General features: G+C 42.4%; 1 pseudogene; it reads right to left on the bottom strand.

Annotated features, from left to right (window-relative positions):
* Positions 1–246: 246 nt before the first annotated feature.
* Positions 247–883, bottom strand: LOC119826816 (annotated as a pseudogene).
* Positions 884–13370: the final 12487 nt, after the last annotated feature.

The raw sequence follows: 13370 nt of genomic DNA, 5'->3' as shown, positions 1-13370 counted from the left end.
ATATGTTCACACCAAGGGGCTGTGGAGAGGAAGCTTCAGGGCCCTTCATTATTTTCAAATTCATATTATGTAAATGATCATCATGCAATTTTCACATCATATTTCCAGATCCATTATGTTTATTGCTGCAAGTGGGCTGAAGCGATAGGATTTGAGCACTGCAGCGTCTGTCATTCACTTCTCAGGGTCTAACTCACTAGTGAGAACAACCAAAGTTTCTTTCTTTTTTTTTTTTTTTTTTTTTTTGAGGCACAAATAGTCTTTATTGGGCTCACACAAGGAGTCCGTTGGTCTTGAGGACCTCTGTGAACTTGCAGATTTTCTTCTCCACATTCTTTTCTGCCTGTTTCCGCAGCCTCAAGAGCTGCTTCTTCTTCCGATAGTGCATCTTGGCCTTTTCCTTCCGTTTCTCTTCCAGAGTGGCTGTTACTGCCTGGTACTTCTAGCCGACCTCATGAGCCAAATGCCCCAGGTAAGCAAACTTCCTGGTAGGCTTCAGCTGCACAACCTTGAGAGCGGCAGGGACCACCATCCGCTTTTTCTTGTCATAGGGTAGAGGGATCCCATCCAACACCTAGAGGCGTTCCAGGGCAGCCTGGCCTCACTTGGTCTTGTGGGGCAGCATGCCTCGCACAGTGTGCCAAAAAATGCGGCTGGGGGCTCGGAAGTGGTAGAGGCCTCGGGAGGGATTGGTGTTCATCCGCTTTCGGAGAAAGGCCAGATACTTCAACTTGTTTCTGTAGAAATTTCCGGAAATGTTGATGCCCTCACAGCGAACAACGACCACCTTTCGGCCCAGCAGTACCTGCTTGGCCACAATGGCGGCCAGGCGACCCAGAAGATGGCCTCGGCCGTCCAACACCAGAACCTGCCCCTCTGCCATCTTCGGTAGCCGCCTGGGAAAGGAGCCAACCAAAGGTTCTTAGAGATGTGGTTAGCGAGTACTTGGCACTATCATGAAAGCTGGTAGTGCCCTCTGGACTCTATGCATGTATATGTGTAAATATTTATGGAATATTTACAATGTGGTACTATTTTTCATAATTAATAGACCCATACTGAACATTTACTAATTCATCATTTGGGGAAGCATATTTCTGTCAGAGTTAAGCCTTTCTTTAGCCACCATTGACTGCATGCAAAGTTCTGAGCTCTGGTCCTGACCAAGTGCACATCTTCCATCAGTGTAAGCTCTTGTTGTTATGGATGTGAGACTGCACACTCCTGAAAGTGTGGAGAAGAAATTAACACTTGGGAAGACCATGCCCCTGAAGTCCCAACCCTGCCATAAATATGGTCATCTCGTTAACACCAGACCATCCCCTGGGTGCCACAGGCATATAACTAACTCCCGAGGGGAGTAAGGGACCGGTTTTATCTGACAAAACCCCTTTTGCCTGAGTCACTGACTCCCCACATGGAAAAAACATAAAGCCTTCTCTCCCAGAACAGTAAGGAATCTTGAGAGAATTGCCTTAGTGATAGAATAAGCTTAGACTGAGAGAAACAGGATTCAAATTCAAGAGCAACTGTAGGAGAAAATGTAGGCATGACCTGGAGGCCAGCCTGCTTGGGACACTGAGCTTCTTGATAAGAAGCTTGGCACACCACGCCCCAGAAGTCAGAGCATGGAATTCTGAGGTAGCACGAGGAGCTGGCCACTGGCCACGACTGAGTCTGTATTCTCCACTTCTCCTCTAATGAGTTTCTTTCACAGCACAGAGACCCTGGTGGTATGAGTGCTCACTATCTGATTGGAAGCAATGTGCTAACCAATCACAGTCTGCAAAGTTAGAACATTATGATTTTTATAGTTTTGTGAAAATTAAATATAGCACCAAATATTTAATAAAACCTTTCTCGTATTTTGTTGGTGTGTGGCAGGTATCTGTCAAAGGGATCTATACAACTTTCTTCTTCTGATTTAAGTATCTTGGCACTCTGGGGACAAAGGCAATGTTGGATTTACAGTTTACTAAGTTTTATTGGATGTATAGTAGAAAAGAACCAAGACTCACTGACTTTTAGCTTAAAAACTGGCCTTATATCATGATCTGTGTGGTGTAGAGATTTGTCCCTATGCCTCCAACTGATATTTTAGCTGACATTTACTGTCTGTGTATTCTGATGATTTTGTTTTTCTAAACTATAGGTTCCCAACATACATGATTTCTGATTCCTCTCTAGGGATCTTGCCTCCAGTACCTGTAGTGGATTTCTGGGTTTGGTTTCAGAATGACCATCTGAGAGTTAATTCATATTATAGCCCTGAATCATTCCAAGTCTTAATGAAAAGACAAGTGATAAAATTAAATAAGAGTGACAAATTCAAGTTATGTCTTTTGGGGAATGGAATAGAGTTACATTCCAGGATATGAATGTGGTTGTGTAAATGAAAATGGCCCCCATAGACTTAGAGAGAGCGGCATTATTTGAAAGGATTAGGACATGCGGCCTTGTTGAAGTGTGTGTAGTCTTGGAGGAAATGTGTCACTGGGGTGGGCTTTGAGGTTTCAGATGCTCAAGCCAGGACCAGACTCTGTCTCTGTCTCTGTCTCTGTCTCTGTCTCCCTCCCTCCCTCCCTCCCTCCCACCCTCCCTCCCTCCCTCCCCCTCTCTCTCTCTCCTTCTCCCTCTCTCCCTCTCTCTCTCCTTCTCTCTCTCTCTCTCTCTCTCTCTCTCTCTCTCTCTCTCTCTCTCTCTCTCTCTCTCTCTCTCTCTCTCTCTCCCCTCTCTCTTTTCCTGCTGCCTGGCAATCCAGATGCAGAAGTCTGAGCTATCTCTCCAGCACTATGTCTGTCTGCATGGCCACCATGTTTCCTGTCATGATGATAATGGACTAAATCTCTGAATGTGAGCAAGGCCCAATTCAATGTTTTCTTTTTCTCAAAGATGATGTGGTCATGGTGTCTCTTCACAGTAATAGAAACCCTAAGATAGTGGGCTTTACAAATCCACAACAAAGTACCTCCACAGATGGCATTTACAAAACTAACAGTCTTAGGCTGATGGGGAAGCTCAGCCAATCACATTCTGTTATTGTAGGCGGTGGTGGTGCAAGCCTTTAATCCCAGCACTCGGGAGGCAGTGGCAGGAGGATCTCTGTGAGTTGGAGGCCAGCATGGTCTACAAGAGCTAGTTCCAGGACAGATTCCAAAAGCTACAGAGAAACCCTGTCTTGGGGGGGAAAAAAACCTAAAAGTCTTTCTGCCTTTAAAAAAATATTTTCAAGTCATGGAAACAAATGTATGCCCTTGTCAGTGATTTAGGAGACATGAGATGCTCACCCGATGGAAGTGAAGCAGAAGAATGGGTGCCTGTGAGGGAAACAGCTGCGATTTGAACAATCTGGAAGACGCAGAGCTGAACTATGATGATTAGCGGGGTGAAAGCAAGACTAACTAGCTTCAGGGGTGGGGCGGGGGCGGGGGGAGAACTAGAGAATCCTAAAAGGACCACACTTTGTTCAGGCAAATGACGCAGTTTCCTGTCCTCGCAAAGGTGGTTTCTACTGTGCAGCCATGATTTACAGGATTTCTCCTTAGCCATGATGTAATATCTCTCCGCACTAGCCAGCTTCATCTACCCTGGCCATGGCTATGAAGGGGACCCTTCTGATAACACCATAAGGTGACTCTGGGCCACAGCAAACTCTCCAGGAAAATGCCACCTTGGATCCTCACAAAACCTCAGTGACATTTATGGCTTCTTTTAATTGTTGTTACATACATACATACATATACATACATACATATATATATACATACACACATACGCATATATATATATATATATAAATGCACATATCAGAAAAAGAAGACAGATACTTATGTAAATAACAATTGTTCCATATGTAAATGTTAACATAGCTCTGAAAAGACTGAAATGATTTTTAATATTGTCTCAAGGGTAAAAATTTCAATAAGTGAAAAAAATTTATAACACTGGTCAACATTCTACAGAACAATTCTCAGTGGAGACAATGTCAGGTTTTCCCAGAAGACTATTAATATTCCTGTTCTATTCATTCAACTCCAGCCTCTTTTTAAAACCTAAACCTTGGGCTGGAGAGCTAGCTCAACAGTGGCCAGTACACACTACTTTTACAGAGGACCCAAGTTCAGTTCCCAACATCCACACTAAGTGGCTCTTGACCATCAGTAACTCCAGCCCCAGAGGGATCCGAAACCTCTGACTTCTGTAGGTAGCTGCACTCAAGTGCATATGCCCTCCACCCTACACACACACACACACACACAATTAAATAAAACAAAACTATCAGATTGCCAAGATGACTCGGTGGATAAAGGCACCTTCTACTAAACCTGAGTTCAATCCTCAATACCCATATGGTGGAAGGAGAGAGCTGACTCCCATAAGTTTCCTCTGAACTCCTCATGTGCCATGACACATATATGCAATCATCCATGTATACATATACACACAAAAAATAAAATATAATTTAAAAACCTAAATACATTCTAGATTCCCACAAATTGTTCATAAATATAATCATTAAAATTGTGGGAATTTCCATCAAATGAATTTCTAATTCTCTATTGATGAATACTTGGGGATACTCAAATTTTAAAAATTGTTTGCATAGGATATCATGTATCCCAGCACAAAAGTATTACTCTGTATTTGGTTATTTCTCAAAGCTGTGGTTTGACTCCTCATGAATTTTCCGCTTACCCTGCTCTCTGTGGACGGTACCACTTGACAGTGAGCATGCCCCAGGCAGATAGGTGCTGAAGAGGGCCACCTGTGGCCTGTGTGGCCTGCTTCAGGAGAGGGCATCCCCAAGCAAGAACTAGGAAGCTGCAGGCAAAGGAAAGCAGCGGTGACGTCAGGGAGGTGGAGGCTGGCAAGGAGGCCGGAGATGGCGGCCCTCATCCCTATCATTTATGTTGATATACACTGTGACACCTTACTCCACCTCAAAACTGCCCACTTATTAGAAGCTCCTGTCTTCCCTATTACCCCTCAGAATAACCCTGGCTCTGAAGTGACTTCTGATCTCAACTTCCTGTTAGCAAGTATTGAGCGGTACCATTGTATTCAAATCCAGACCTACTCCACGTCAGTCTATCATATTTCCACCTCGCTACGGTTTCCTGCCCCGATCGTTAAGTTGGATTGGAAGGGAAATTAGCCAGGCAGCTAGAGATATTTTTTAAGGTGTTCAAGAGCCAAGAGTGACAAGCATCACTCTGTATTCTAAACAAACACAGTTTAAGGCTCCTTCACGGAATATCTCACACACAGATCTACCTGACATCCCAGTTCTGCGTGATGACAGAGGCAGCTGGAGACCCGCAGCAGTGAGGGGTGGTTATATACGTCCTGGGAGCTCCCAAGGCCTGAGTACTACACTATCTATAATTGAAGATGTACTGAAGCAAATGGAAGCCTGGGATCTCATGTGTATTTTATCAGATGCTTTGGACATTAAAGGAATCCCTGGGACAATTAAGTTAGAGCACTTGTCACATCGTGGCAAAGGGGGGAAAAAAAGCATACAAAGACTATGCGGGGGAAAGAATTGCCCTTGAAATAATTCATTATAGATTTGCAGTTAGACTTGGTTATAAGAGTAATGTGGCAGAAGAGATAAGAAATGGCATTTCAACCGTGCACGGGTGCCATTGCTGGTTCTTTATACGGGATTCAGAAAAATGGCACATAGACAACTCCACTCTACAGAGATGCAAAATAAGACCAAAATAGACCATGGCAGCACGAGGCATGTGTGGGGAAAACGTGGGGAATACATTTTCCTTTATTTCCTATTCTGCAAGAAAGAGGTTATAAGCAAAGGCAACAATTTGCTTTCACTACAAAAGCATAAAACATATGTCCTCGTTTTCACGAGAAGAGGGCTTCTCGCAGCAAAGAATCTAGAGTCGGTTTCACTGCAAGGTCCAGGAACATCAAGCAGAGGTTTAAAACCCTTTCCAGATGAGCTGAAGGCAAGAGCGGTCCTGAGATACCAAATTACCAACGAGATGCACAGATACCCACATTAGAAATCACGCATGGGTCCCTGAGGAGAGCACATTAAACGACCCAAACTGCTGGCACTCATGGAAGATTGACAGCATCCCTGGACAAGGAATGGGAGGCATGCAAAGCTGGAGGAGGCGGAGCTTTAGAGTGAGAGCCTATCTGATTAGCTGACGAGGAGTAAATCTTTCTGATAATGACTGGCCCAACCCTGAGCACCACAGCAAAGAGCTGTACCAGGAAGAACTGTGTAAGCAAGTAGAGAATTGGGTTTTAGGTGTGCTGTGGACATGGCATTGATTAGTGTGCTGGGTGTGCATGTGCATGCTGCAAGAAAGTCTCCCCTGAGGCTCTATTTAATATTTATTTGTGTGTATATGTTGTGGGGTGTGTGTGTAATGTATGCACACCAGTATGCAGGTGTGCTCTCCCGTGCATGTACATACAGAGGCCACAGCAGGAAATTAGCTGTCTTTCTACATCCATCTTACCTTATTGCCTTCAGACAAGGTGTCTCACTGAACTGGAAACTCATAATTCTTACTAGGCTGGCTGGCATGCGCACTCTAAGGAGACATCTGTCTGTTTCCAGTGTAGGAGTTACAAGCATGTGCAGAATGCCTGGTAGTGTGCATGGACGCTGAGGATTTGAACACAGGTCTTCGTGCTTGCAGAGGAAGCACCCTTACACACGTCTCAGAACCTGGGCCTCTGCTTTATGACAGCAGCCAATAAAAGGAAGTCCAATCTCTGGCTGGAGGTGGCAATCTTCTTTCCTCTCCTCTGTTCTTTGCTATCTGTACCTAATGACACGGCTATTAGAAAGGAACATATGCCCTCTAATGAAGTCCCTGAGATCCATTCTCAGTCATGGACAATCACATGTTACAAGAATGAAGTTAATCAAAGTATTCTGTTGATTAAAGAAAAGATGAGATTAGCAAGATTTCTTTTCCTTGTGCCTCCATCAGGTTTTGGTGTCAAAGTGACTTTCATGGAATGTAGAATGTATGCCTTTTTTCCAAGCAGGAATTCCTTGACTCATATAAGATTTTTACACTTAGGAGGTTTACCAGAGGATTGGGGGATGACTCTATCTCTAAAGTTCATGCTGTGCAAGCATGAGGAACCTAGTTCCATCCCCAGCACACACACACACACACACACACACACACACACACACACTAAAGCTATGTAAAGAAGGTCATGCTTGAGATCCCAGGGCAAAAATAAAAGTGCAGATAGGAGGATCCTTGGTGCTTGAAGGCCAGACAGTCTACTCTAATGACAGCTCGAGGCTCCAGCACTAGGTGAAGCAGAGCCAGGAGGATCCCTGACACTTGCTGGCCAGCTACTCTAGCCTACTTGATGAGCCCCACTTAGGCTTGATGAGAAACTTTCTCAAAACATAAGGTGAAGAACAACCGGTAAAAGCATACAATCTATATTTCTGAACCTATACACAGTGTGCACATGAACACACACATGCATGAACTCACATAGATTTTTTTTTTTACAACAAATTTCTAGTTGACCTATGTCAGAGATAAAACTCGGATGTGAATTTTCCCAATCGTCTTGCTTTTTACCGAGTTCTTTTATAATAGGAGCAGGAAATATGTTTCTATTTCTTGAATCAGATGTGTGTGGGCTTGCCTGAAGAAAAAAATCAAAAGAAATAATAACAGGACACCTTAACATTTTTGTGCTGTTATGCCCGGAACAGAACAAATGTGCCCTATATAAACACTTTGGTTCTTTTTCGAACTGACTACTAAAGTCAACCATAAAGGAAAGCAGAGCAAAAGTTGAGGCAGCAGAGCCTAATTGCTGAACAGATTCAGCAAATGGCAGCGCTAATCCCTACAGAAAGGGAACTGAATATTCCAAGGCAGCTTCTATTTTCAGTAAATGTGAGATGGGGGTGATGTCATTCTAAGAGGTAGAAAAGCTTTATAAAAAAAAAAAAAAAAAAAAAAAAAAAAAAAAAGCAAGACTAAAAAAAAAAACAGAGAAGCCTAACTTGGAATTTAATGGTGAGGCTTGATAACCACTCCTGAGCCCTTGATGGCAACTATCACAGAACGATATCCATCCATCCTAGCGGCATAACAAAGCCACATACTTGCTTTCCATCTCCAGGCCCCAGTGCACCCCATCCTCAGCACAAAACAGCAAATGCCCCTTGTCACAGTCTCTGTCTTCAAGTGTCCAGTTTATCAAGGGTTAAACTTCTGTAGTCAACTGCTCATCTCAATTAAGAGAAAAGGAATCTCTGAATCAGGAAATGGCACGTTTGGAAATATGTTGGTGCTTGAAAAGGATGCTGTAATAAGATACAGCTCTCTAACAATCTTGAATTTATTCCCAAATTGCTCCATGATTCCTTTTGGAAATTAAGAGATAATGACGAGATCTGCAGTGATGTCTTTTGCAGTCATTTAGGTTTCTTTCTTGTAGCTCAAATCTCACTGCCAGGGATGATCTCACACAAACTCCACAACAGCACAGCAGTCAGAATTTGTACAGCAAATCCTCACCTAAGGTCATAGGATCCTAGACTACTTCTGTACAGGAACTAAGTTTGAATGCATGCAAATTTTTACCAAACTAACAGTAAGTCATCTGGAAACCTACAGGGTCATTTTTCCAGTTTTTTATTATTAAATTTATTTTTTAAACAATCTTTTCTCATTTTATATACCCATCCCAGTTCCCACTCCCTCCCTCCCTCCCTCCTGCTCCCTATACCTTCCCTCATCCCACCCTCCCATCCACTCCTCAGAGAGGGTAAAGCTTCCCACGGGGAGTCAACAAAGTCTGACACATCACTTTGAGGCAGGACCAAGCCCCCCCCCCCCATCTATGCTGAGCAAGGCATCCCTCCAAAGAGAATGGGCTCCAAAACGCCAGTTCAAGCACTAGGGATAAATCCTGGTCCCACTGCCAGTGGCCCCACAGACTGCCCCAACCACACAACTGTCACCCACATTCAGAGGGCCTAGTTTGGTCCTATGCAGGTTCCACAGCTGTTAGTCCAGAGTTGGTGAGCTCCAACTAGCTCAGGTCAGCTGTTTCTGTGGGTATCCTCATCATGGTCTTGACCCCTTTGCTCATATTATCACTCTTCCCTCTCTTTGACTGGTCTCCGGAAGTCTTTCCAATTTTATTTTCAATGATCCCGATCATTTTTTAATAAAATAAAATAAACACAGAAAATAGTGAAGCTTCTAAAATTCACCTAGACACCCCCCATGTGTATTACCTATTTTCTGTTGTAATAGGGCCTGCTTATTGGTTCCTGGCTACTCAGCCCTAAAATAACCACACAGGAACTATATTATTTAAATCACTGCTTTACTCAGTAGCTCTAGCTTTTTATTAGCTAACTCTTACATATTAATTTAACCATTCTCCATTAATCTGTGTATCGCCACATGGTTGTGGCTTACCAGCTAAAGTTCCAGCTCTGTCTCCAGTGGGGCTACATGGCTTCTCTCTGACTCTGCTCTTCTTTCTCCCAGCATTCAGTTTAGTTTCCCCCCCCCACCTAAGTTCTGCCCTGCTCTGCTATAGGCCCAGACAGTTTTTTTATTCATTAACCAATAAAAGCAACACATAGACAGAAGGACCTCCCACACCAATTTTCTTTTTATTGAGATCAAATACCTACTAAAGAGGCAACTTAAGGAGTTCAACTAGATATGGCTTGTCATGGCAGGGAGGGGTGGCAGTTGGATACATTAATCTTTAGTCAGGAAACAGAGATAAATGTTATTTCTAGTGTTTAGCTCCATTTGTCCTGTTCATACAGTCCAGAACTGAACCCCATCAATAGTGCCATCCTCTTTTATGGTGAGATTCCTCTCTGCAGCTACAAATTTCTGGAAACACCCCTATAGATATCCCTTAAAGTATATTTCCATAGTGAGATTCTAAGTCCAGGTGAGGGGGCAAGATTAACCAGTTCAGTTCCACCCTTGCCAATTTGTTATCCAAATATAACTTTTAAGCTATAACTTTTAAGCCACAGCCTTCCACTCCTTGTCCCTGAAAGTCACAGCTGCTCATAATGCAAAATACATTCAGTCCAGCTTCAACAATTCTCATGTTAACAGTTCCAACATTATTCAGAACTGTAAGTACAGAATCTCCTCTGAAACTTGCAATCTCTTAACTGTGAGTCCCTGCGACACAATTTTTTAAAAAAATGCTATACCCATAAAGTCTCACCAACATGAATTCCAAGACATGAAGTGAACAATGACAATGCCAATGGATATGCCAAAGTGGGCAGAGAAAAGCCCATGAGGCCTCAACTCTACACAAAGAACTATAGGCAACTGAGAAAGCTAGGAGCAGATGTGTTCTCCAAGGAGTGTACACCAAATGGTTAGATCTGGTGCCAAATGAAAACATGTGTGCAGGTCACAGTATGTATACTGAGAAGGTCAAATTAAGGAATATAATGTATAGGCATATGTGTGTATGCATGCAATAACAATAATGAAAAATGAGGCTATGAATTTGGAAATCCACGGGGAAGGGTATATTGGAGAGTTTGAAGGGAGGAAGGAATGGTAGAAATGTTATGATTGTGTTATGATTTCAAAAATGAAAAAATAAATAAAAGTGAAATTTCTAACATACAATGGAAGAGTGGACATGCTTGTTTTAAAATGGAAGAATGGAGGCAGAGCAAAAACAAACAAACAAAAAATATTAGACCAAAGCAAGACTAAAGCCCCACAGGGCAAATGTCGAAACCTACAGTAACATGCAACCACCTGAGCACCAAATCCCTGCTTCTCCAGCTCTGCCACCACAACACACAGAGCTCCTTCCTTGGGCTGACTAAGAAAAGATTCCAGGTGCCACTACACAGGAGGAAAACAATCGTCTGGGGCAGTACCTATAAGTCACCCATGGGATTTGCCAGTGGTGTAACTGCCTGCAAGACACCATAATCCTATAAGACCAATAAACCACTGGCTCACCAAGTGAGACTCAGGCAGACTCTTCCCTTAAATAGACATTTTTACATCCATCTAGGAAGAGTCATGTAAAAACAAAAAGGCCATGCAATGATAGATACCTGTATTTGTACGTTCTATTTATATATTATAAGAGAATATTATATATTAAACTTTACATTAGTTCTTCATTAGAAAAAAAAAGAAGACCGTAGCTGAGGTTTAGAAACTGGAATGGAGTCAAGAGTTAATGACTCCAAGGAAACTCTGTAGAAACTACAAGACTGGTAACACATGAACTCACAGTGACATCTTATACAAGACAAGTTCAAATAAAACAAAATCCCAGCACAGAAAAAGAGAGGAAGACACAAAGTCCCAACCCCAACCAAGAAGCTATGAAGAGTTGATACCTGCCGGGAAAGGGAAACAAAAGTTTTCATAAATGGGTGACATTGGGTATATCCATCACACTCCAGTGCAGGCCTCAGGTACAGAAGTGATTGCCCAACATAAAATGCATTGTATGTTTTGTGTGTGTGTGTGTGTGTGTGTGTGTGTGTGTGTGTGTGTGTGATTTTTGTTTTGTTTGATTTTGTCACAATGGAGCATTTGTTTGTTTGTTTGTTTTCCTTTGGGGAAATGTGTTTTGAGAAAGAGAGGATAAATTTGGGTAGGTGGGAAATGGGGAGAATCTAGGAAAAGTTGTAGAAGGAGAAACTATATGATCAAATATATTTTAGATTGTATTATATTTAGATCAAAATGTCATCTACCTGGACATGTAATAAACCTGCAAATGAGACAGCCTCAGCTTTGCCCAGGTGGAATTTAACCTGTGACAACACAAGACCCTGTACCTCTCAGAAAAAGTCAGTTGATTCTCTTTGGCATGTGGCATTCTATACATCAGCTGGCAATACCATAACTCATCAACAAGGAGACCAACTCCAAATTGTACACATATTTACATCTTCCCAAAAGCTTCCATTACCTGTGTATTGTTCACATGTTTATCTAACCAAATGAAAATCTCAAATATTCAGCTTTCAAATGTGTACAATACTAACCAACAAGTTACACAGACTAAAACCAGAAATGCATGGTTATTTGAATACATTTATTTCTTTGGAATAGTAAAAACTATTTCTGTGTTCACAGACCATTTAATGAATTCCAAGTATCTGCCAGTTATGTTCTGGAGGCTAAATATATAGTAGAGAAAAAAAGGAATGTCTGGGTTTAAAAGTATACTTTTTAAAAGCTACTTGAAGTTCAATTCTGAACGTGCACGCTAATGTGTAAAACTGAGGCAGTTTCTAAACTTTGAAGGTGGTGATGAGTTTGGACCCCTCAGAGCTATCAAAGTCTTCCATGATCACAGCCACCCCACCTGCTTTATGGAGTGTTCACTCTCAGCAGAAAGACTTTCAATGAGAAGACCATACTACACAGAAAATACGAATCGGCAAAATAAGGCCCACTTGAAAGTACAATTAAGGAAACAGGTGTGAAGATGGAATTAGATAACCCCATTCTCCCATGCCAAGAACTACAGTGCTCAGGTCACCTGTACAGATAAGAACTCTCACGAGACCATCCGAGACAACACTGATTGATGGTCACCAGCTAGCACTAAAAGAAAAATCACACAAGATGTCATGCTTTATGACAGGCTTCAGTTGAGAGAGCTGCACCTGAGCTAGAAACAACAACAAAAACAAAATAATCAGTAAATAGGAAATTTATATTCTGCTTCTAAAAGGCTGAAATTGAGTATTTTAATGAAATTTTATTTTGTTTTACACTCCTTCCTTTCCTTTCTTTCTTTCTTCCTTCCTTCCTTCTTCCCTCCCTCCCTCTTGCCCCCCCCCCTCTCTCTTTCTTTCATGTGTCAGTTTGCTCAGGCCGGTAAGTCTGCACTTGATCAGGTATTAGGGAGCTGACCTGTTCCATGAAGCCTAAGTCCAAACAATGTCTTTTTATATTAGTTTGACAGCATCATTTTGATTATTCCTTGGAACAATGACTCTCAACAAGAGAACTCCAGGGAACACGTGGCAATATCTGCAGAAAGTTTGGTCATTACATGGAGGAGGTGGGAGGTTCCACACATCCAACAGGAGGAGGCAGGAGATGGTGCTAAGCATCCAGCAATCCTACAAGTAATTTTATTCCACACACAGGAATAGTGCTAAGGCTGAGAAACCACGGTTTAGAATTATCCCAGAGAACTGAGAGCTGTTAAGACACATAGAAATCCAGTGTTCACCAGTGACCTGAGCACTTTCTCTCCTTCTTTCTCCTCTCCTCTGGGATTTGATGAAGCCTCTTAAGAGACCCTTATGGCTTCTATGTGGAATAGGGACCTTTACTTATTCAACTAGGGAC

This window comes from Arvicola amphibius, chromosome 11, assembly GCF_903992535.2.
Source record: "Arvicola amphibius chromosome 11, mArvAmp1.2, whole genome shotgun sequence".
Taxonomy (NCBI): domain Eukaryota; kingdom Metazoa; phylum Chordata; class Mammalia; order Rodentia; family Cricetidae; genus Arvicola; species Arvicola amphibius.
The sequence above is the reverse complement of the archived record's forward strand: the minus strand, read 5'-3'. Positions and strand labels throughout refer to the sequence as shown.